Source organism: Schistocerca cancellata, chromosome 4 (genome assembly GCF_023864275.1).
Source record: "Schistocerca cancellata isolate TAMUIC-IGC-003103 chromosome 4, iqSchCanc2.1, whole genome shotgun sequence".
In the NCBI taxonomy this organism is placed as follows: domain Eukaryota; kingdom Metazoa; phylum Arthropoda; class Insecta; order Orthoptera; family Acrididae; genus Schistocerca; species Schistocerca cancellata.
The window spans coordinates 613,598,184-613,623,457 of NC_064629.1; the positions used below are offsets into that span (position 1 = coordinate 613,598,184).

Genomic DNA, 25,274 nt, shown 5'->3' on the forward strand with positions numbered 1-25,274 from the left:
CGCCGGAGGTTCGCGTCCTCCCTCGGGCGTGTGTGTGTGTGTGTGTGTGTGTGTGTGTGTGTGTGTGTGTGTGTGTGTGTGTGTGTGTGTGTGTGTGCGCGCGCGTGTGTTTTTTTTGCTCTTAGCATAAGTAAGTTTAAGTAGTGTGTACGTTTAGGGACCAATGACCTCAGCAGTTTGTTCACATAGGAATTCAGACATTTTAACATATGATTAGGGCTAATGTTTACAGTAGAGTGTAGAAGTCTCGAAAATTCATACTGAATGGAGATTCTTTCGCTTTTGTTTAAATGTTATTTTTGTCTTTTAATAATTTAATGTCGTGTTTGTTCGATGTACAACATGTCACTGTCGCTGCATTTGAGCTGTGTCTTGTGTATAATCTTCATTCCTAGTTTATGTTTCCCATACATGGCACCGAACGAATTTTTCTTTCTTCTTCCTTTCTACTTTCGCTAATGTTTCCTCATTTTCGTTAGCACATTTGGCCATAGTTTTCTTCCTGAATATTTCGTCGACTATATTAGGATTGTAGCCTCTACTTGTGGCTACAATTTTAACTATATCACATTTTGTCTCCATATTTTCTTTAGCAAGTGGAACTGTACTCACACGATCTATCACAGCGTGAAAATACGCTATTTTCTGTACTAGTGAGTCACATGATGAGTTATGTATTACAGGCCTATATAAATTGTTAAAATGGCTGTGAGCACCATGTGACTTAACATCTGAGGTCATCAGTCCCCTAGAACTTAGAATTACTTAAACCTAACTAACCTAAGGACATCATCACACACATCCGTGCCCGAGGCAGGATACGAACCTGCGACCGTAGCGTTCACGCGGTTCCAGACTGAAGCGCGTAGAACCGCACGGACACACCGGCCGGCTGGCCTATATAGTCATTTGTGATTTGTTTACAAAATATTTCAAATTTATGGGTAGCTTTATCATCAGACAGTTTTTATTAAATAAGTTTTTGCTCTTGCCTGTTTCATGTTCGATGGTGAACGTTACGCATATTATTAAATTCCACTAACAAGGAATAAATTCATTTTTAATTGACTACTAGGCATATTTCAGTGATATTGATGATGTTAAATTTTAATGTAAGTATACTAACATTTAATTCAATCTATGAAGAATAATTACGAACAGTAGTGCCTCTTTGGAGCTCTTAATTATCCTCAGGGAGTTGAAAACTAGGTTATGCGAATAGAGAAGTTCAGTTATTAATTGTTAAGACCGAAGAGGAATGGTCTTACTGCCAGACGCCGATAGTATTTCTTCGAATAACAGGAAGATTATTGGAGAAACAAAAATGCGTCTTTCGTCCGCCAACGAAATTCAGAGCTCTTTTAGGCTCAGTGAGAGATGATCTTGACTGAAGGTGGTTGTGTGTCTATAAGATTCCTAAAAATGCGGGACATCATACGTTGGACAAACTTGTCGCACCGTGGAGGACAGATGCGTCGAACATCGACAACACACTCGTCTGGGCCAGCCAGAGATATCTGCAGTGGCCGAGCACTGTTTCAGTACACAACACAGTAAGGAATTAAAAAAAATTCTCACGTCGACGTCTTCATACTGGGACAGCGTCGTTAAAGAAGCAGTAAAAATTCGCAGCTCGACTAATCTGCCGAACTGGGACAAAGCGTGTAATCCAGCGCTAGCTGTGTTAAATTACCAGTGACCACAAAGAACTGTTCGACGTACAAGGGATGACGCTGCTGGCGACCTATATATTCGGATGACAAGGACGAGGCTGGGCGCACGCCAGCGCGGACACTTACCGGCAGCCGGCTCCCTACAGACGGCGCTGCGCCCGCCGACGGCACTGCACAGTGTGACCGAGAGTGCGCGTGCGTCGATGCTGTTCGTTCCTCGTCCGACAGGTGGCGTAGCTGTCTCTCGGACCACTATTGGCCACAGAGTTCGGCGCGTTTGCTCATGCGCAGTTCCTTCCCAGACGCGTGGAAAGGAGACATCGGTCACAGCCCCAGCAGTGTGTTCGCCGCACCTGGCGACTGTCAGTTGCACCGGCGAAATATAATGTAAATTTCACAAAGATTTCCGACGACGTCTCGCCAGAGAACCGTATTTACAGTAATTTCGCTTTTCGACTTTAACTCGAGGATGGCAAATGGATTTCAATACATTAAATGAATTAGCAATTGCTTATAAGGACAACGATCAGCTGTAGAATGACAATGAAATGGAAGGCGAGCGCTAGAGATAAGCGGGAAATCTGGGTTAGAGTGGTGGTCCGGCACAGATCTCCACTGTCTTTATTCCATTCCATTCTACAGCTGATGGTTGTAATTCGCTATTCCGAATTCATTTAAAGTACTTCATTACGGCTGTAGTCGCGCAGTGCCTGTTCCTTTCGACATGCATGCATTTCTAAAAACTTTGCATCGTAATCAGAACACAGGCACTGCAATATCGTATATATCGTATTTTAATATTGTGGGTACTCCTCTGTACAATCCCACATACTTAATTTTAACGTCCGAGTCATTACGAGAGATTTATGTAGCGGAAAAGTATGTTTCTTGACTTAACAGAAGATGAACTAACGGAATTTCGACAGTGAGGCTCTCCGCGATGCGTAACGCATTTGTTGTGGCGTCTCACGCTGCAGTTTTAACTTGTTACGCTCAAGCGCTGACGAAACACACACTTGACGAACGACGCATCTACTCTTTCAGTCTCTGACTGGCAACAATAGTCAGGAATTGGAAGAGCGATGGTACTGCAAGTGGGATCCTCCGACAGTGAAACAACGTAATAAATACTCTTCTTATATAATTGGATATGTTAGTAATATGAGAGCGTAAAATACAAAACGATCAGGGAGAAAACTGGAAATAGCTGTGTAGCAGGGTAAACTGGAGTGTGTGTGTGTGTGTGTGTGTGTGTGTGTGTGTGTGTGTGTGTGTGTGTATGTGTGTAAAAATTTCTATCTCAATCTAATAACACCCTTACGCATGAAAGTCAACGAGAAACTAACGAAACTAATTGCATGAAGTGCAAATAACCTGAGTGAATTGCCATACTGTAAGTGAACGCTGTGTTCTGTTCGTGTCTCACGTTTAAAAAGCATTCGTAAGAAGTACAGGCTGCGCTACATTCCTGCCTCACTTTTATCTGTAATAGTGTAGACTCTGAACTTTTACTCTCCATAGTTACCTTTCTCCACCTGTAAGGTGACAGACAATCCAACGCGAGTTACTTTCTAGATCATAATCAGTAACTGTCGAAGTGTTAAGTACCAGCCGGTGTGATTAACAGCGCACATGCTACAGTATCTGGCTACTATTGGCGATATGCCACCAACTGCAGAGTTGAGAGTACACTTTTACTATACGTGAAATTGTACTCTGTGGATTACTGGGACGTGTGGTGCTAGAATTCTGTGAACGCAAACACACGAGGAATAGCACTTCTAAAATAATCACGACACCGTTTCCGAATAATGCAGCAAGGGAAGGACGTGTTCTTACCAACACTAATTATGCAATAGAGCCTTTTCCAACGACGAAGGTTTAGTCTGACGGACATCCATCTATGGCGGGTAAACTACCAAACAGTTCAGAAATGGCACTGCAAATACACACATCCATGGCCACGACAGAGAAAGAGGTGTCGTTCCTACGCACTGCACGAATTACACTTTAACAAAGCAAGTTGTTGTAGAGTTTCTAGCGCTTTGAAACGGGGATAGTTCTGTCACAAGAGACATACCCGACGAAAGCACAGAGCGGAAGCAGCACCAACATCGAATGTCCCGGAAAGGGGTCGCTACTGTCTTATAAGAATGAAGCTACATTATCTGATTACAGGCCTGTTTTGTGGCGACGATATTGGTAACAAAATCATCTAACTCATGCAAGGGAGTTTTTGAAACTTCCTGGCGGATTAAAACTGTGTGCCGGACCGAGACTCGAACTCGGGACCTTTGCCTTACGCGGGCAAGTGCTCTACCAACTGAGCCACCCAAGCACGACTCACGCCCCGTCCTCACAGCTTTACTTCTGCCAGTACCTCGTCTCCTACCTTCCAAACTTTACAGAAGCTCTCCTGCGAACCTATCAGCGCACACTCCGCTGCAGAGTGAAAATCTCATTCTGAAGGCAGTTTTTGTCGTTCATGCAGGTAACGTGAAGAACAGTTAAGGTGAAGAGTGTCAAAATACTCAGTTCCACATATACTTCCATTAGTTATTGTAGTGGAATGCAATTGCGAGGAAACTGGAAAGTGGACATGCACCAGTGGAAACAACGTGAAAAGCTCTAAAGATTGGAGGATGATCGCTAAAAACAAGGCTACGCTTATAGGTCAGCAAAAAGGTACCGAGGTAGCATGAAGAAGGCTGTATACCGAGTTAACTGGCCTTGACACACTCAGTAGGAAATACTGAGTAGAGGAAATAATATTGGACCAGCCTGGTAAGTCGAGTGCATTTAAAGCGCCCGCTTCCAAGACACAGGCAGGCGCATAGGCCCCAGATCGAATCCGCCTCGCGGATTAACAACGATGTGATTGTGGCTTTTCCCTATGCATCCACCTAGGTGAATACCGGGCTGGTTCCACCTGACCGCCTCAGATACACGATATGTTAACGCCTTGAAAAACTGTCACATTTGGTTATGCGATTACCCTAGACGAGGGGTGTACAAAATTTCTAGTACCGCGGTCCGCAAACCTCTTATTGGTTAGTACATAAGGACCACAAAAAGGGAATAAATGTATCTTTTTTTCTTGAATATTATGCTGATGGAAAATACCATTTTGTAGTTTCCAATACGACTCACCTTTCCCGGGAGAGAATGAAAGATGAATATTAAAAAAAAATTACAAGAACAAACGGTGAGAGGTGGGCCTTATGCGGCCGCGGTCTGTATCTCCGCTCTATACGCAGACGAGGGAGGGGGGGGGGGAAGGGGGGGGGGACTGAGCTGGTAATAAATTTGAAATGCCTTTGAGAGTGGCGACCCCACCGTAATAATAGCCTAGATACGACTCTAGTCACGACCCAACACTGGCTGGATAAAGGACACCGATAATGAAGGAAGACAGATTAATACTTTATCTCCTTAACGAAAAATTACTAAAGCAAACGAAAGAAAACTTGACAAAGAAGTATTTATAACACTTAAGACTCACACTTTGAAGGTCAGGGGGCATGCACAAGTAAGTACCAATGTCCGTGCTGATTGTGACAAGGTGGCAGAATCATAGTTGCAAACCTGAAGTTCTCGGTTGACAACCCAGAATTTCTAAATGGAGAGAATAACGATATGCAGATACAAATGGCGGTAGCATCGCATACAAAAGGTGTGAAAGCGCAATGCATTGGTGGAGCTGTTAGTTGCGCTCGGATGATTCATGTGAAAAGGTTTCCTACGTGATTATGGCCGCTCGGCGGGAATTAACAGACTCTGAACGCGGAATAGTAGTTGGAATAGATGCATAGGACATTCCATTTCGGAAATCATTAGAGAAATCAATACATCGAGAGCCGCAGTGTCACGAGTGTGCTGTATCATTAACGTCATCATTAACTTTTAGTGTGAATTCCGAAACCGAACTCACTAAGAGAAAACACCAAATACTGATTTAGATAACGCTTTGATGAAGCGGTGAACTCCCGAGTCACCAAAGCTGAAAGGAACTATAGAGAAACTGATGTGCTAATTCCTGAGACGGAAACAGTCTTCACTATATTACTACCTAGAGTGTACTTCAGCTGCAATTCTCTATCTGAAATCCTGATATTTCTAGTACTTTGCCACCAAGTTTTCGTGAATGATAGGTATGCGGTAAAGTGTGTTCTAGCAATTAAGAAATATAATGGATGTGCTCCATTCAACCGTTGGAAGTCAGGGTTGGTGAAAGTTACGTTCAGGATTTAATAGTATATACAGTACACCACGGCCTGAGGCACGAAACAAGTGGTCTCAGTTGTGCGACTTTAACTCGTGATTTTCTGTCAGAAAGGAGAGCTCGTACTAACAACGAATTTCCAGGTAGAATTTTAAGTCATACTTTATGAGAAACAAAATAGTCTCAGTGAAAGTACTCTTAGATGGTGTATTTAGACAGGTTCTTTTACTCCGAAAGAAAGAGGTGAGTGGTAGGAACGTAACCTAGGGCAAACATTACACGCCGCGGTCTTTGACAAAAATAGTCCGCATATTAGAAGAGAGATCAAGTGTAACATCTAGACAACGAAACCATTACTTAGTATCAGTTGTTGAGGCCATGAATGATGAACTGTTACACGTCCCTTTGTGTGTATTGTTTACAGCTCATGGAAAATTGGTAATCTTCCTTATGTACATAAATGTTTTGAACTTTGTGGAAGACGTATTTAAATCTGTTATACATGCTTGCTTTAAGAAAGAATATGCCTGAGATAAAAATAAAACGCACAGTAAAAAGATAAGCCAAACAAATTTTTTACACATTTCAAAACATTTGCGTTGATAAGTGTAATTGGTAGCATATCCTCGGGAATTACGAAGGATACATCCTTGTCAACATATGAAACACACAATTAAAATTTGATTATTTCATTGCAAGATTGCAAGAATTACACGCGCCGTGTGTCCTTTTGTGGAAGAAGGTAGGTAGTGTCACAGGAGAAATACGTATTTTGGGGAGAGAAAGGATAATTTCCTTCCGTTATTGTATTTGGCACGATCCTGTTACCATTATACGGATAAGTTCAGAAACACGTTTTGAAAAGTAACTTGATTACCTGCTGCTTGTACTTCTCAGTGTGTAAGAAAAAATTTCCCACGTTGTTTTGAAATACTATTAAAACCAGGTTAAAGAAAGCATTTCAAGTACAGTACTTTAGGACGAAGTTTGAACCTTTTAATTAACCAGTTACATTATCTGCACAAGCTCCTACTCAAAATCTTAGTTTCTGCCACTGCAAATCTCTCGTGGTGGTAGTCCACATCGCCTGTTTTCAGTCGCTCATAAGGCGCATTGTAGTGACTTGGCTGCGTTCACACTGCACGCCTGTCCGGGATGGCATAACCCGCTTCTGCGATTTTCACGTTGTAAAACCTCTTGGCTGTATAAAGGACTACGCCACTTCGTTTTATGAAATAATTATTTTTACTTAAAAAGTTTTATCTTCCTCGTGAAGTTCTATAACGTTTCTCAATAGATTTTGACGAAAGTATGTGATTACGAATTCTGATTTTTGTACACATGGTAGTTCTGCACCTTTACTTCTTCATAAACCATTTACCTTTCCGTAACTCATAAACAATCATCGTGAAATGGTGCTATCTGTCAAACATGTGCACTTGATTCACGAATCTTTTAGTGAAAATGTTTGATAGCGGGTGGCTCAAAGTTGGTACGTTTTAGACCATACATTATTGCGAGCGAAATACAGCTGAAAGTACAAAAAAAAAAAATTGAAATTGTAGTAACACATACCTGGCTCCGTTCACAAATAAATGCGAGTTACTGAATGGCGACAATGTTCCAATCACTAGCTTACGGAATTAGCGCGTGATTAGCGTTGTGCTGAACACTGCACGATAGAAAAACGAATTAATGGCGATCAGCGCACGTCTAGTGTAGGTCTCTCGTGTTACCATAATGATCCCTGTCCAGAAAGCTCCTAACAGATACGAATTCTTCCCTCGGCAACGACCGATTACACTGGCTATGGTTTTACAATAGGATGGTTGATTCGAAGGAGGGGACCAAACAACGAGGTCATCAGTTCCATCGGATTTGGGAAGGACGAGGATGGAAGTCGGCCGTGCCCTTTCAAAGAAACCATCACGGCATTTGCCTGAAGCGATTTAGGGATATCACGGAAAACCTAAATCAGGATGGCAGGACGCGGGTTTCAACTGTCGTCCTCCCGAATACGAGCGTAGTGTGCTAACCACTGCGCCACCTCGCTCGGCTTTACAACAGGCTACACTTGGCATAATAGGCAATCAACTTCTTGTGTCAACATCTTAATTTGCAGAATGTACACTTCGTATTTTGAAAAAGAATAAATTAACCCGAGACTTTGGCGTGGATCGATTATAATTTAGACTTGCGACATTCTTCTTAATTGCCTTCTAGGTGGAGATATAAAACGGAAGAGGCCAAAAAAATACAATCTTATTTATACTGTAGATGTCTCTACGTCCAACAAGGGGAGGCCACGTAGTTTGGAACGCGGATTTACTGTAAACTTCTTACACTCTTCGTACTCCACGAGGACAATAAAATGTGTAAGCAGTAGCGCGTACTTCTCAAGCGTTATTGAGAAAATCGCAAAGTAATCTCGGTCCTGAAATATATACCTGTGCGTGGCCATTTTTACCATGAAGCGGCGGCAGCCGAGTTGTTAGCGTTCAAGCCCCGTAGCCGCTGGATCGTTGGATCGAGTCCCGTTCGTCCGTTTTTTTATTTTCAACACAGTCAATTTTTTACCATTTACATTACAATTGATATAATGGGAAAAATACGTGTAATCAGATTAACTTTTATTAAATTTACAATGATATTTGTCAGTCTACAAATTTTTATTATCACAGATAATATAATACTCGTAACTATTGACTAAAGGAACGACCAAATTCATAAAATGATACTAAAATGCAGGATTTTTCGTGTCTTCAAAATTGTTCGTATTTGATCAAAAGAGAAAGAGAAACTGCTGCTCGTGAAGACGCTACTAAAATACACTCGATACTGCATGACCAATCATCAGCGCCAATATTCAAGGAAATACTGCGTTATGCATGGTTTGCTTCCAAATTATCGGCTGAAAGAGAGGTTTTTGAAAATGTTAACGAGGTTTGTTTTTCCACGGAAAAACTCGAAAGACCTTGCGTATGCGGAAACACAGCATTTATTCAATGCAGCTGGTGCCGTTTAGATATGTTTTCCATGTTTTTACGAAAAATACCATACTGCAACTTGTAATGTCGAAAGCGACGAACAATTGTACATCTTTCGAAAGCCGTCTGTGCCGGTCAAAACTTGGAGATAACAAGTCTTTTGGGCTCCTTCCAGGTATAAGGGATTTCTCAAATCACGGACAAGCATACATTTTCAGTATCACTTTATGAATTTGGTCGTTTACTAGTCGATAGTTATGAATACTATATTACCTGTGGTGGTAATTTGTAGACTGCCAAATAACATTGTAAATTTAATAAAAGTTCATCCGATTAAACGTATTTTTCCCATTATATCAATTGTAATATAAATAGTAAAATTGTGTTGAAAATAAAAAAACTGACGAACGGGACTCGATCCAGCGATTACGGGGCTTGAAAGCTAACCATTCGGCTACTGCCGCTTCATAGTAAAAATGGCCACGCACAGGTGTATATCTGACGACCGAAATTATCTTGCGATTTTCTCAATAACGCTTGAGAAGTACACACTACTGCCTACACATTTTGTTGTACTCGTGGAGTACTACGAGAGTACGAAGTTCACAGTAAATCCGCGTTCCAAACGTCGTGGCCACCCCTTGTAAGTTGACTAATGCGTTTTCAAATTTTCACTTTCCTGTGACAGCTCAGTACTCTAAGTTGTAAATAATTAAATCTCATCTCCGTGCCTCAGGAGCTTCGGCTGCGACTTTTCTATTTTAACAGAACCAGGCAGGATAGGAAAATAAGGATTGAATGTCCTGTCGATATAGATGTCACTAGAGACTTACACTCACACACTGCAGGGCAGGTAAACTAACTACTACCCATCAGTGCAAGTGTCTGTCTTTCTTTTCTCCTTTCACCCCGTTGACGATCCGAGGTGCAACGGGAAGGGAATTCCCACTCTTCGACAGCTGACACATAAGATCGTAGACAACATAGGTGCAGTTTCACCACCAGCTTGCCTGTGCAATCTTACAGAACAATAACTTCATTACTTTTCTGGTGTTTGTTTTGACACTGAAGTGACTCAGAATTCTTAAGTACAAAAGAAATAGGAGGCTATGGACTACAATGTGTAGCGATAGGCATTTAGGAGTATTTTTTACTTTACATAAAGTAAAAACTTTCCTGAAAAATTTTATTCGTATTACAGAATGACTCCTAATGCATTCTGTGTGCTGTAGAACATTATATACTTGAGACACATTGTGATCTTTGGTAATACCTTGCTGTGCCTTCAGACGTATGTTGTCAGTTTAGAGTTTCAAAAATTCAGCATTTCCTCAATATTTCTTTTTTCTTTTTTCTTGATTATGCGGTAGTTGGCAGTGGTTGATCTTCCACTGGAGTCAATGACGATCTGTCAGAACGACCTCCCTTGTCTTGTGACATACTCATAGGAGAAAATTCTTGATATAATGCCATCTCTCTCACTGTTTGTTTCCAGTTTCAAGGGACTGTGCATAGCTCTTCAAATTAAGACTCATTTTACGAAATTGTCATGTAACCAAGGCCAAGAGGAACTACTTTTTGATGGACTTATCCCTCGATCACATGACCAGATATTGCCTAATTTTTCGCTTTATCTCTATAACTGTATCTATGGTTTTCCCATTTGAATTTCACCATTTTAAGATGAATAAGAAAGGTGTCAAAAATGTGACTCTTTAGTTCCCTATTGTTACAGATGGATCAAAATAAATGGACTAAGTAACTGCAGATGGACTCTGGTCCCGGCGGAGGTTCGAGTCGTCCTTCGCGCATTGGTGTGTGTGTGTGTGTGTGTGTGTGTGTGTGTGTGTGTGTGTGTGTGTGTGTGTGTGTGTTATTAGGATAATTTAGGTTAAGTAGTGTGTAAGCTTAGGGACTGATGACCTTAGCAGTTAAGTCCCATAAGCTTTCACACACATTTGAACATTTGCAAATGGACTACACAACTTTGCATGCATTATTCAAATACTTGTAGTTTTTCCTCATTGATTTTTGGATATGAAGGAACTGCTACTTTAGCATGAAACGTGCTCAGTGATATTCTTATGGTAATTACACACTTTTATACAAAATCGATCGACTGTCTACAGATATTGTAGACAGACTGTCTAAAGACAAGTCGCTAGATAATGAAAGTAGACAGTCTAGATACTTTGCTTCGTGATCAATCATTAAGGCCTCTGTATTTGCTAAATACGGCTGACCTTGGGATTTCTGCTTGTGCGGAGATGATAATGGACAGTGAAAGAAATCTTAACAGGAGACGTTGGTAGAAACACGTGTACTGTTTGCCGACTACTACTTGTTGCGATTTTTATATTCGGAATTACACTCCTGGAAATTGAAATAAGAACACCGTGAATTCATTGTCCCAGGAAGGGGAAACTTTATTGACACATTCCTGGGGTCAGATACATCACATGATCACACTGACAGAACCACAGGCACATAGACACAGGCAACAGAGCATGCACAATGTCGGCACTAGTACAGTGTATATCCACCTTTCGCAGCAATGCAGGCTGCTACTCTCCCATGGAGACGATCGTAGAGATGCTGGATGTAGTCCTGTGGAACGGCTTGCCATGCCATTTCCACCTGGCGCCTCAGTTGGACCAGCGTTCGTGCTGGACGTGCAGACCGCGTGAGACGACGCTTCATCCAGTCCCAAACATGCTCAATGGGGGACAGATCCGGAGATCTTGCTGGCCAGGGTAGTTGACTTACACCTTCTAGAGCACGTTGGGTGGCACGGGATACATGCGGACGTGCATTGTCCTGTTGGAACAGCAAGTTCCCTTGCCGGTCTAGGAATGGTAGAACGATGGGTTCGATGACGGTTTGGATGTACCGTGCACTATTCAGTGTCCCCTCGACGATCACCAGTGGTGTACGGCCAGTGTAGGAGATCGCTCCCCATACCATGATGCCGGGTGTTGGCCCTGTGTGCCTCGGTCGTATGCAGTCCTGATTGTGGCGCTCACCTGCACGGCGCCAAACACGCATACGACCATCATTGGCACCAAGGCAGAAGCGACTCTCATCGCTGAAGACGACACGTCTCCATTCGTCCCTCCATTCACGCCTGTCGCGACACCACTGGAGGCGGGCTGCACGATGTTGGGGCGTGAGCGGAAGACGGCCTAACGGTGTGCGGGACCGTAGCCCAGCTTCATGGAGACGGTTGCGAATGGTCCTCGCCGATACCCCAGGAGCAACAGTGTCCCTAATTTGCTGGGAAGTGGCGGTGCGGTCCCCTACGGCACTGCGTAGGATCCTACGGTCTTGGCGTGCATCCGTGCGTCGCTGCGGTCCGGTCCCAGGTCGACGGGCACGTGCACCTTCCGCCGACCACTGGCGACAACATCGATGTACTGTGGAGACCTCACGCCCCACGTGTTGAGCAATTCGGCGGTACGTCCACCCGGCCTCCCGCATGCCCACTATACGCCCTCGCTCAAAGTCCGTCAACTGCACATACGGTTCACGTCCACGCTGTCGCGGCATGCTACCAGTGTTAAAGACTGCGATGGAGCTCCGTATGCCACGGCAAACTGGCTGACACTGACGGCGGCGGTGCACAAATGCTGCGCAGCTAGCGCCATTCGACGGCCAACACCGCGGTTCCTGGTGTGTCCGTTGTGCCGTGCGTGTGATTATTGCTTGTACAGCCCTCTCGCAGTGTCCGGAGCAAGTATGGTGGGTCTGACACACCGGTGTCAATGTGTTCTTTTTTCCATTTCCAGGAGTGTATTTACTTTCCACAAATATGATGCCACGTGAAAATCTTCAGTCAGCTACAACATTTTCTCCATTAGCCGCATCTTGTGAAGTGACGTTCAACAATAAGAAGAAAAAAAAAACAAAAAACGACGAAACATTCAGAATAGCTGGAGGCCATATCTACCATCACGTCCACACTACGATGTGTTGAGCAACATTGTATAGCAATTGTCTCCGTCTCCCATTTCAAACGGGGCTCTAAAGTCCTGCGATTTTTTCGCAAAAGCGTGTCTGTAGGAATTTCTTGTCTCTATTGTCTATATACAAAATCGCTTGATGGTTTACACAGTGTCTAATACGAAATGCGCCCGAAATATTATTCTCACGACAAAAAGGCGCCCTCGTGAAGATGTGCTTCCAAGATTTATAATGGGTTAAAAAACTTTATAGCCAATATCGCGTAAATACCGGTTTCGACAGACTTTGCTGTCGTCATCTGGTCTTCAAGATTTGTTACAAAACGTGTTCATTTTGAGTAGGCACCACCTGCCTAGTTGTCTTATTAGTGGATAAAATGTGGTACATTATACAAATGTTTGTCAGAAATAAAACATTTACAAGCAAAAAGCACCTTGTGCACATGGCTATGTCCGTACACGTAGCGCTCACAATATACTGTAGAATACATTAGCACATCTGTTTAACTTATTTCTCAGCAAGAGAAAACTTAACCATATTACCACGGGTAGTCTTTACGTCTGAAGCAAAAGCTGTAAGATGGCCCACTTAAAATCGCTAAGTACTTTCTGGATTCCACGTTGCGTAGCAGACTTCTTGAAACATTGGCTCTTCACCTACGTAACTACAATAGGTCGTACTACATAAATAAAAGAGCTGCATCGCTTACTTAGAAAAAGGCTGAAACTTCAATGAGTTACCCTTACAACTACAGTTATTTCTTCGCCGCTTAGCACGTCATAGAAGCTACTTCCAGTCCCTGTCAGGTGAGGTTGTGTTTAAACTGCACCAATGCCCGGCAGTAATTACGTTTGTCAGCATCTCTTCCTCCTAGGGCTTACTGACAGAAAGTGGAAGTTGCTATGTAGTGCTCTATCTATGAAAATAAAAATCTAAGTTTGCTGTATTTCCAGTTGATTAATTTGTGAAATTATGAGAAGCTTTAGATGCAACCAACAACTATTCTCATTCCTTCCACACATCCCTTCTACCTCAATAATAAACAAGGAGCATTCATTTTTCCTCGATTCTTTCACCTAAAAATGCAATATATTGGTATGTCGGATCAAATACTAGGTCAGTAGACACGGAGCACAAGATCGATATGAGAAAGGATTGTGAAGGTAAACTACGGTGTGTTTTTCGAAGGAAGTCTCCTGCATTTGCAGTAAGATATTTAAGGGAACCACAGAAAAATCTAGGTCTGAATGGCCGAAGGAGTTTTTGAACCGCCGTCCTCCCGAATGTGCGACCAGTATCTTAACCACTGTCCACATTATTCGGACTCGCATTCGTCGCACCCAGGCGCCAGTCCGCGGACTGGTTCAGACCATCAGCTCGTAGCTGTCCACCTGTTGTGTGCTGGGACCACAGAATGCCGCAGGCTCTAAGGAACAGTCTCCTCATACTGCTGTTTACTTTACATGTCTTGTAGCTCATGTGGTGGAATTTAATTACAAGAATTGTTTGGCGAGTCTTACTGTTCTGACGAGTATCTTCACAGAAACTCTTGTAACTGCTGTTATAGGTTATTTTATTATTAATATTACCACGGTAATACAACAATAATTCATAACATTAAGTCATTTCATTGCATTTCCATAACCTTGAGACCGCTTTCTCTGGGATCCTTGAAATACAAATAATGTAAATGTAATGTAAAACAATAATTGATGTGTTGTACGGAGGAAGATCAACGCAAACCGTTTTCAAGTTAACTGTTGCAACAGCAAAGTGTAAATTATCCCCACCATAGAATAGCAAAGCTGTAGAATGTAATATAATATTAACTGTAGAATATTAATGACGGAAGAGTGGTTTAATTTATCTACAATCTCGCCAAAAGAGCTGCAAACAGAACAATTTTTATTATGTACCTGTTGGAGACAGCATTAATGAAGAGCAGATTTCCTGAATTATGTGAACAAGGAGTATAAATTTATATTTGGGCTATCTCTGAACATTAAGTTTTCTTAAATACAAAATGTTACTTGCAACTGATCACAAACTAATGGCCTGAAGTTGTTCTTGGTATGTAAACGATCCTAATAAGCAGTTATAAAACGTAAATTATATCACTGAACACTTCATTAATGTAGGAATTACAACAAAAATAAATTTTATGAAGAACATAGTTTACACCAGAAATAACTGAGGATGGAAGATCGTGGAATATGAGAATAATAAATCCTAAAGACACTCAAGAGAATGGTTAAGGGACTTGGAATCACACTGAATTAAAGATTGGACTTACTTTCAATCAAGTAATTGTGGGTGATGTGTAGCTTTACAACAATTCAGAACGTGCAGCGACTATATGCTAATTAAACCCAGGTAATAAATGAATGACATTAACAACCAATCTTCGTATTCTCTGGGAATTAAGAACCTGTAGACAAATATGGGGCATAAAACTATCTACCATTCTATTGGAAACTCAGAGCTCCGAGGTATAAAGATGAAAGTTGACATTTCCTGAAGAACATCAACCGCTGATAACTGAAAGGAAACAGCAATTTAGACCCTATAGAATGATTGTACTTAATAAAAACAAACAAAATAGTCCACGCGAAGATTTTGAAGATAATGAAAAACAATGTAACCATGATGTAAATGAAAAACTTTTTAATATTTAGCATCCGTCCTTAATGAATTATCTAATATACTGCGTGAATGAAAGCTTTCCTTAAATATACCTGAAGTAGGTAAAAACGTTTGAGAAGCAAAGGATGGAGTCATACCCGAAAATGTATCATTAGAGAGTACAATACAAGAAATCTATGAAGTCACAAAGGAATTGGAGACATTAGCTGCCAGTAGTCATTGATTGAAATCAATGGGCAAGCTGAAAATTAGAGCCTGACTGGGATTCGAACCCGGGTCTCGTGCTTACTAGGCAGATGTGCTGCGCAGCAAGCCATCCTGACACAGTGGTCACCACATCCGCGCTCCGCATTTTTCCTTACGATATTTTTCTTAAGTTTCGAGGACCGGTAACATATATCCCTCACCATAGAAACCTAAACTAAGTGTAACACAGCTCTGATAATTTATGAGCCTAACATACACGTACAGCTTCGTGTATAGTCATCTGTCACACGGGGGGAGGGGTTTATTAGTTCTTGGGAGCTCCAACGTTAGGCGGGTGATGGAGCCCCTTAGGGAAATAGCGGGAAGGTCGGGGAAGAAGGCCAGTGTTCACTCTGTCTGCTTGCCGGGGGGTCTCATCCGAGATGTGGAGGAGGCCTTACCGGCGGCGATAGAGAGCACTGGGTGCACCCGACTGCAAATTGTTGCTCATGTCGGCACCAATGACTCCTGCCGTCTGGGTTTAGAGGTCATCCTCAGTTCGTACAGGCGGTTGGCGGAATTGGTGAAGGCGGAAAGCCTCGTTCGCGGGGTGGAATCAGAGCTAACTATTTGTTGTATCGTTCCCAGAACCGATCGCGGTCCTCTGGTTTGGAGCCGAGTGGAAGGCTTAAACCAGAGGCTCAGACGATTCTGCGGACATCTGGGGTGCAAATTTCTCGACGTCCGCTATCGGGTGGAGAAATGTAGGGTCCCCCTGAATAGGTCAGGCGTGCACTACACGCCGGAAGCGGCTACAAGGGGAGCGGAGTGCGTGTGGAGTGCACATGGGGGTTTTTTTAGGTTAGAGAATCCCCTCCCTAGGCCCGACAAGACGCCTCCTGAGACGCGGCAAGGTAGGAGTAGGCAAAATGCAACAGGGAATAACAATATTAATGTGCTAATAGTAAACTGCAGGAGCGTCTACAGAAAGGTCCCAGAACTGCTCTCATTAATAAACGGTCACAACGCCCATATAGTACTAGGGACAGAAAGTTGGCTGAAACCAGACGTAAACAGTAATGAAATCCTGAACTCAGATTGGAATGTATACCGCAGAGGCAGGCTGAACACTGAAGGGAGAGGCGTGTTTATAGCGATAAGAAGTGCAATAGTATCGAAGGAAATTGACGGAGATCCGAAATGTGAAATGATTTGGGTGAAGGTCACGGTTAAAGCAGGCTCAGACATGGTAATTGGATGTCTCTATAGGCCCCCTGGCTCAGCAGCTGTTGTGGCTGAGCGCCTGAAGGATAATTTGGAAAATATTTCGAGTAAATTTCCCCACCATGTTATAGTTCTGGGTGGAGATTTTAATTTGCCGGATATAGACTGGGAGACTCAAACGTTCATAACGGGTGGCAGGAACAAAGAATCCAGTGAAATTTAAGTGCTTTATCTGAAAACTACCTTGAGCAGTTAAACAGAGAACCGATTCGTGGCGATAACATTAGACCTTCTGGTGACAAACAGACCCGAACTATTTGAAAAAGTTAACGCAGAACAGGGAATCAGCGATCATAAAGCGGTTACGGCATCGATGATTTCAGCCGTAAATAGGAATATTAAAAAGGGTAGGAAGATTTTTCTGTTTAGCAAAAGTGACAAAAAGCAGATTTCAGAGTACCTGTTGGCTCAACACAAAAGTTTTGTCTGAAGTACAGATAGTGTTGAGGATCAGTGGACAAAGTTCAAAACCATCGTACATTATGCGTTAGATGAGTATATGCCAAGCAAGATCGTAAGAGATGGAAAAGAGCCACCGTGGTACAACAACCGAGTTAGAAAACTGCTGCGGAAGCGAAGGGAACTTCACAGCAAACATAAACATAGCCAAAGCCTTGCAGACAAACAAAAATTACGCGAAGCGAAATGTAGTGTGAGGAGGGCTATGCGAGAGGCGTTCAATGAATTCGAAAGTAAAGTTCTATGTACTGACTTGGCAGAAAATCCTAAGAAATTTTGGTCTTACGTCAAAGCGGTAGGTGGATCAAAACAAAATGTCCAAGACTGTGACCAAAATGGTACTGAAACAGAGGATGACAGACTAAAGGCCGAAATACTAAATGTCTTTTTCCAAAGTTGTTTCACAGAGGAAGATTGCACTGTAGTTCCTTCTCTAGATTGTCGCACAGATGACAAAATGGTAGATATCGAAATAGACGACAGAGGGATAGAAAAACAATTGAAATCGCTCAAAAGAGCGAAGGCCTCTGGACCTGATGGGATACCAGTTCAATTTTACACAGAGTACGCGAAGGAACTTGCCCCCCTTCTTGCAGCGGTGTACCGTAGGTCTCTAGAAGAGCGTAGCGTTCCAAAGGATTGGAAAAGGGCACAGGTCATCCCCGTTTTCAAGAAGGGACGTCGAACAGATGTGCAGAACTATAGACCTATATCTCTAACGTCGATCAGTTGTAGAATTTTGGAACACGTATCATGTTCGAGTATGATGACTTTTCTGGAGACTAGAAATCTACTCTGTAGGGATCAGCATGGGTTTCGAAAAAGAAGGTCATGTGAAACCCAGCTCGCGCTATTCGTCCACGAGACTCAGAGGGCCATAGACACGGGTTCACAGGTAGATGCCGTGTTTCTTGACTTCCGCAAGGCGTTCGATACAGTTCCCCACAGTCGTTTAATGAACAAAGTAAGAGCATATGGACTATCAGACCAATTGTGTGATTGGATTGAAGAGTTCCTAGATAACAGGACGCAGCATGTTATTCTCAATGGAGAGAAGTCTTCCGAAGTAAGAGTGATTTCAGGTGTTCCGCAGGGGAGTGTCATAGGACCGTTGCTATTCACAATATACATAAATGACCTGGTGGATGACATCGGAAGTTCACTGAGGCTTTTTGCAGATGATGCTGTGGTGTATCGAGAGGTTGTAACAATGGAAAATTGTACTGAAATGCTGGAGGATCTGCAGCGAATTGACGCATGGTGCAGGGAATGGCAATCGAATCTCAATGTAGACAAGTGTAATGTGCTGCGAATACACAGAAAGATAGATCCTTTATTATTTAGCTACAAAATAGCAGGTCAGCAACTGGAAGCAGTTAATACCATAAATTATCTGGGAGTACGCATTAGGAGTGATTTAAAATGGAATGATCATATAAAGTTGATCGTCGGTAAAGCAGATGCCAGACTGAGATTCATTGGAAAAATCCTAAGAAAATGCAATCCGAAAACAAAGGAAGTAGGGTACAGTACGCTTGTTCGCCCACTGCTTGAATACTGCTCAGTAGTGTGGGATCCGTACCAGATAGGGTTGATACAAGACAGAGAAGATCCAACGGAGAGCAGCGCGCTTCGTTACAGGATCATTTAGTAATCGCGAAAGCGTTACGGAGATGATAGATAAACTCCAGTGGAAGACTCTGCAGGAGAGTCGCTCAGTAGCTCGGTACGGGCTAGTGTTGTTTCGAGAACATACCTTCACCGAGGAGTCAAGCAGTATATTGCTCCCTCCTACGTATATCTCGCGAAGAGACCATGAGGATAAAATCAGAGAGATTAGAGCCCACACAGAGGCATACCGACAATCCTTCTTTCCACGAACAATACGAGACTGGAATAGAAGGGAGAACCGATAGAGGTACTCAAGGTACCCTCCGCCACACACCGTCAGGTGGCTTGCGGAGTATGGGTGTAGATTCAAATGGCTCTGAGCACTATGGGACTCAACATCTTAGGTCATAAGTCCCCTAGAACTTAGAACTACTTAAACCTAACTAACCTAAGGACATCACACACACACACACACACACACACACACACACACACACACATATGCCCGAGGCAGGATTCGAACCTGCGACCGTAGCAGTCCCGCGGTTCCGGACTGCAGCGCCAGAACCGCTAGACCACCGCGGCCGGCATGGGTGTAGATGTCTTTCTGCGAACATGTCATGCAGTGACTGTATTCCTGATGGTCAATTAGTCCAATGAAGGACGCTCAGCTCACCGAAAAGTTGCTGTATATATTTACCTTGGGCGTGACATGAAAAGCATTTTTTTGACCTAATGAAAAACAGATCTTTACAAACAAAAAATTCATTGAAATTTAAACGTACTTTATGGGATGAACTTCGTTTAATAACAATAGGATTATGAATTCCAAGAAAATAGATGATATTAAAAAGGAGAAAAATTACTAATGTTCTGCAATATTCTGTCAACCACAGACGGAAAATTCGGTTAATATTAGAAAATAGATTATCACTCACCAGTTTACTAACAGAAGTAAACAGTAGCAAAGCAGACGAAAGCCGTGCAAAGCATTATATTTGTACGCCAGTTCGACTATTTACTACTCAATAGCTTCGTGAAAATTTTACGAAATGAAAACAAATGGCGATTTGCACGTCACTAGACAGATCATCAGATACCGTTTACTCATGAAGGGAGCAGCTTTAGGGCATTCTTACGACAAACTGGACCTAGCTCATCGTAATCTTTTACACACACTGAGTGACAGTTTGGAAAGATCCAACGGGGACACTCAAACCAGAACTCGTTGTTTACCACTGATGGGCAGGGAGGAAGCGTAGGTTTCAGTGGTGCTCTAAAACATCACGCTGTACTGCTTACAAACATTACTTGAAAACGGAAGCGAATGGTGAGGGAAGGGAAGATAATTTTACAGTAGAGTGGTGATAATTGTGGCTCGTGCGTGGCTTGGAAACACACTGCCCTATCGACCGATTTCCTGACTACGCAACGCCTACAGAATGTCTGTTGCCGACGCAGTCCTGATATTCGTGTATTAGTATTTGCCATTGTTTCTATATGTGAACGTATTTAAGAACACACTCTTGTACGTCAATCCGAATTTCGCTATTTTATACATTAATACCTCGTATGAACACGTACAAAGAATGTGCAGAACAAGATTTCACACGTTAGCTTAGCGTTAGTTTAGAAACTGGTAGGTAGATGTCATGTCACAAATTTTAGGAGGAGTGCATTTGCTTGTATGGTACAAAATCTCTGAAGTGATTGAAAGCATGGGACTTCCATTTTAACACCTATTATCGCAACATGAAGAACCTTGAAGTGAACCTCACTCACAAATGTCGCCGTCGCTATAAACATGATATTTACAATGCAATATAAAATGTGACAATTTTTAGCATTACTACATGGAAGATTATTTTTAGTGGTGACTTACCACTTAACTAAGAAAGCTGTGTATCTGTAACTCTTGTAGAACATTCATTAGCATCAAATGCTGAAGATCTTTTAATGGAAGCACACAACTAATGGGTCACTTACATACAACAAATTTCGCTCTGGTGCGATGCGCTGCACAAGCGTTTTCAAGAAATCGAGGTTCTGGGTTTTACGTACCTATTTAATACCATACCAGAGCACAAGCCGTGAAGCAATCGCGTTGTTGCAACCGACTAAGACGTCAGGCTAGAAGTCTACATGCACCGTTTTAGAATAACTTAACTAATTTTCTTATCGTACACCACACACTTCTAGTGAATCACTGTCTTTCGGAAAAAGCAGTTGTGGTGCATTCTTATTATATGTAAGGCATCGTGATGAAATTGGTATTTTATCGATATGTCCATGTGCGTATGGCAAAAGTTATATCGGCCTAGACCTGTTTATAACAATGTATAAATGTTTGTAAACAAAGGCGTCAGGTACTGACATCATTAACTGTCCCTGTAAATGTTTTACGAGGATCACTGATTATTCGGCCTCCTTTTACGGGGCTTCCTGAAATAAAATGCCTCCATTTGTTTATTCTGTTCTTAATATCGGTTTAGGTATTACATGCCATGCATATTACTCTGTAGAATTTCCCGTTTCGCTGACAAGTTGCAACCTTCTGGCACTAGAGGGCTCCGAATTGTGGCTTACAACAGGGCCGTGGGTAAGTTAACTATGTCCGTGCGTGAGAAACAGCTTTCTGTAATCGAGTTTCCAATTCTGAGAGTTCGTCCACACATGGAGCACCCTCTCAGTCGGCGTGACTACGCCAGACCGCACACGAGCGCTGCTATACCCGCAACAATCCAATGCTTTGTGTTCGATGTTCTCAATTATCTTCCATATAGTCTAGTGTGTAAACGTCCTAGATGTGAAGTTACTCTTATTGGTCAGTAGGGTCAGGACAGCGACTTATTCATACGTATTTCTGCTATACTGTATGTAATGTTGGACTCCTTTCGGTAACAGACGTCTCAATTTTTCCCCCAGTTTGAAACGAATTGAATAAAAGGTGTACGAATTTCTCAGCGAGGCCTCTATTTCATGGGAGTTAATTATTTGATAGGTTAAGATACATATAATGCAGTGATCATTTATACGCTTGTGTGATTACTATAGCCTCTGTCTTCGGCAAATGATTTACTTGATGCCATGAATCGTTTTATGACGAAGTTTTCTCCTAAAGATGACAAAGGCGAGGGAACTCTAGGCGGTAATCAGAGGTTTGGAGATTAACAACTCATACCAAAGTTTTAGTTTGATTAATTGACATCAAAACGGAAATAAGGAACTGATTCAGGTGTTGATAGACACATGCACTGCCGGGTACATAATACTCCACCTAGTACTTTGCGTACAGACTATCTGACGAAGGGGTTCTATAGTAACCTGTAGAAATTTATGTTTCCAAAACGAATGTCTATGGTGTTAACTGATTTGATGTGCGAGTGCTGTTGTGTGATTTGTTTCAAGTCACTGGCGTAGGCACTGTATGCAACGCACTTCCACTATTACAGTTTTTGGGAAAGGATAGCAAACTTAAGTCGACAAGGTGTTCCTGAAATATTCAGCTATTAGTGGGCAGATGGCTTGGCGTAATACTTGTAACCTCTAGCCCGTCTTCTTGAATGCAGGAAACACTTCTGTCCCTGGACTGCAACAGGCAGAACAACTACACCTAAGATACCGCTGCAAAATAGCGAGTCGATGGGTACCCGGTCGTTTTAGAAGATACTTTCCCGTGGCCATAAGCGTGCGACTGATGAACATGGAAATTCTTGCGTTTTGAGCTGCTTATAGATATTTTTTTCTCTGTCATCCCAATGTAAATGTTTCATCATGTTTATGTTTATTTACTGTAATTCAATGTACATATTCCCAACAATGTTTCACTGCCTTGATACCCCACATTTCTGTATCACATTCCTACCTTCTCTCTTTCAGAACTGCATGCAAACTGACCTTTTGTAATTTGCTAGTAATAGGTAGCTTGAACGCCAGTTGAATCAGTTAGTGGTTGGTTGGTTGATTGATTTGGAGGAGGGGACCAAACAGATCATTTAGTGGAATCCTTTAAGCATTAAATAATTCCATACCAATCAATTATTCTAAAAATTGAAGCCCCAATGATCAATTTTTTTTACATCAGAATATACACTGTCCAGTCACATTAATATGACCATCTGTTAGAAGCCTGAATGGCCACATAGATTCACTGTGCCTTCCAAAATGACGCCATCACCCAGGAAATGCTCTCCGTCCTGGAACCTTCAGACTATTGTTGCTAGATGTTTGCTTTCACACATTTCACGCCAACTGCTATCTGTCCGATGGTGCATAAAACGTGGTTCATCTGAAAAGGCCACCTGCCTCTACCCTGTGGACGTCCAGATGCAGTACTGGCGCGCAATGTCCAACCTTCGTCGCCGATGAACAGCTGTCAGCATGGGTGCATGAACTAGGCGCCTGCTGCGGAGGTCCATCACATGCGCCGGGTTTGGATAGCTACGTTTTGCCCTGAATAATTTAACCACGGCGTCATGCGAACAGTTTACAAACTTAGCCATTTCGGAAATGATTCCACCGTTGCCCCCAATGCCAACGATCCTGCCCCTTTGGACACTCAGTTTCCGCATTAAGACTAGGACTGCACTGTTCCGGGGCCCGCACGACATGCTTTATATACCTTCCACTGCTAGTGCTGCCATCTGCCGTCTATGAATTATTGCACGCTGGTGTCGAACGTAGACGATGGTCACAATGTAGCTGGACCGTATGCAGACATACGAAGTCTCAACTGCGAAGAGTCTTCTTTCGTTCACCTTGGCGAATTTCGTAAGCGACGTATTTTTATGTATGTGTTTTCGTGGAAATGACAGGTGACTGCCTCCACGAATAATATTGTGTCTGAATCGTTTGCTTAAGTGAAAAGCGTTGCCAGCATTCTTTGTGGCACAGAAAGGAGGGGTGAGGTGGGGGGGGGGGAGGAGCAGGAGGGGGCACATCTTTGTGTCTCCACCTTGACGGAGGGGTCGATCATCATCAATTCCTATGTTATATATATTATACACAGAATGCTAATCGATACGAAAATGACTTTCCGCCCTGTAAGTTCCAACACTGTGCAACTATAGCATGCGAGGTCGAAACTTACCGCTGAAACCACCACAGTGGTTACATTTTCTAAGAAAAAAAGATATTCTACGGTCGCAAAGGAGCAGAACACGATGTGAGTAGTTAAGACATCGCCACTGTATCTGATTTGCACACTGCTATGTCATCAGCATCACAATGTAAGATCTGCACTAATTCTGGCTCCTCAAATATATATCTTAAGGTACACAACAAGCTTCTATTTTTTCCTCGGAAATTTGTATATTTGTTTTTCTTTTTTGGTATCGTTGGCAAATAACAAGCGATATTTAGAATTTGAAGCGTCTCGAGTAACTTGTGTTTAAACACCAGAGCAAAGTTGGTAAGTAATGAGCCTCCATTAGGGGCGGTCGTAGTCGTAGTGCTAAGAAGCTCTACTGAGGAACACCCGTGCGCTTTCTGTGTGCGTTCACCTGATTTCAGGCTAAGAACAAACCTCCAGCACATAAACACGTACTTGGGTGATGAAGCAGCAGGCTTCCGCGCTGCCTCGTAAGCTGTCGAATGGAGACGGGAAGTAACGTACGGCGGCGGGTGGGTGATCGAGCCCAGAAGGCAGCGCAGGGGGGAAGCGTGGCACCGTCAGCGTTGCGTCAAAGCTGATAGCAGCACTTGCGTCAGCCGCCGCCAGCACGTGCCCGGGGACCGAATTGACCAGCCTAGTCCCGAGCGCCGCAACCACCCTGTCCGCCATATATTTCCATCGCTGTTTACGCCGCATACATACACGCTTCGCGAGTGTTGATCTACAAGCGACGTGTTATACGATCCTTTGGCGATGTCCCTGACCCGCCAGGAGGATTTCAGAGGTACTGCGAGCGGAGGAACAGGCCAGCAGGACGCGTCACCGTCACCGCAGCTCCACAGATGCTGCTGCTGACGAGAAAAACCCTAGTTACCTCGCATCACTGGGAACTTACGATCCCCAGATCCAGTCGACACCGCTGCACTCAAGTGGCACATTTCTAAAATGGCGAAAAGAAAGGGGGCCATCTTTTCAGCAGTGACCACCACTCAGAACATCCAAAACTGATATTCAACCGTGTTCTTCCAAAGTGGCTACAGAAGATTAAAACACGTAATTGACCTTAATGAAGCAGACTCATTACTACACAGCGTGGGAGTCTTTACGCTAGGTTAATAATATTAAAAGTGTTCGAT

The 25,274-nt window shown here is 42.9% G+C and overlaps 1 protein-coding gene and 1 non-coding gene across 6 annotated transcripts in view; both read right to left on the bottom strand.

Annotated features, from left to right (window-relative positions):
- The window catches only part of LOC126185180 (plasma membrane calcium-transporting ATPase 2), a 391,073-nt gene that overhangs the window by 182,917 nt on the left and 182,882 nt on the right, over positions 1-25,274 (bottom strand). The window lies entirely within an intron of this gene.
- On the bottom strand, positions 3,938-4,012 carry Trnat-cgu (transfer RNA threonine (anticodon CGU)). Its single transcript has one exon. It is a non-coding gene; the product is annotated as a tRNA-Thr (tRNA).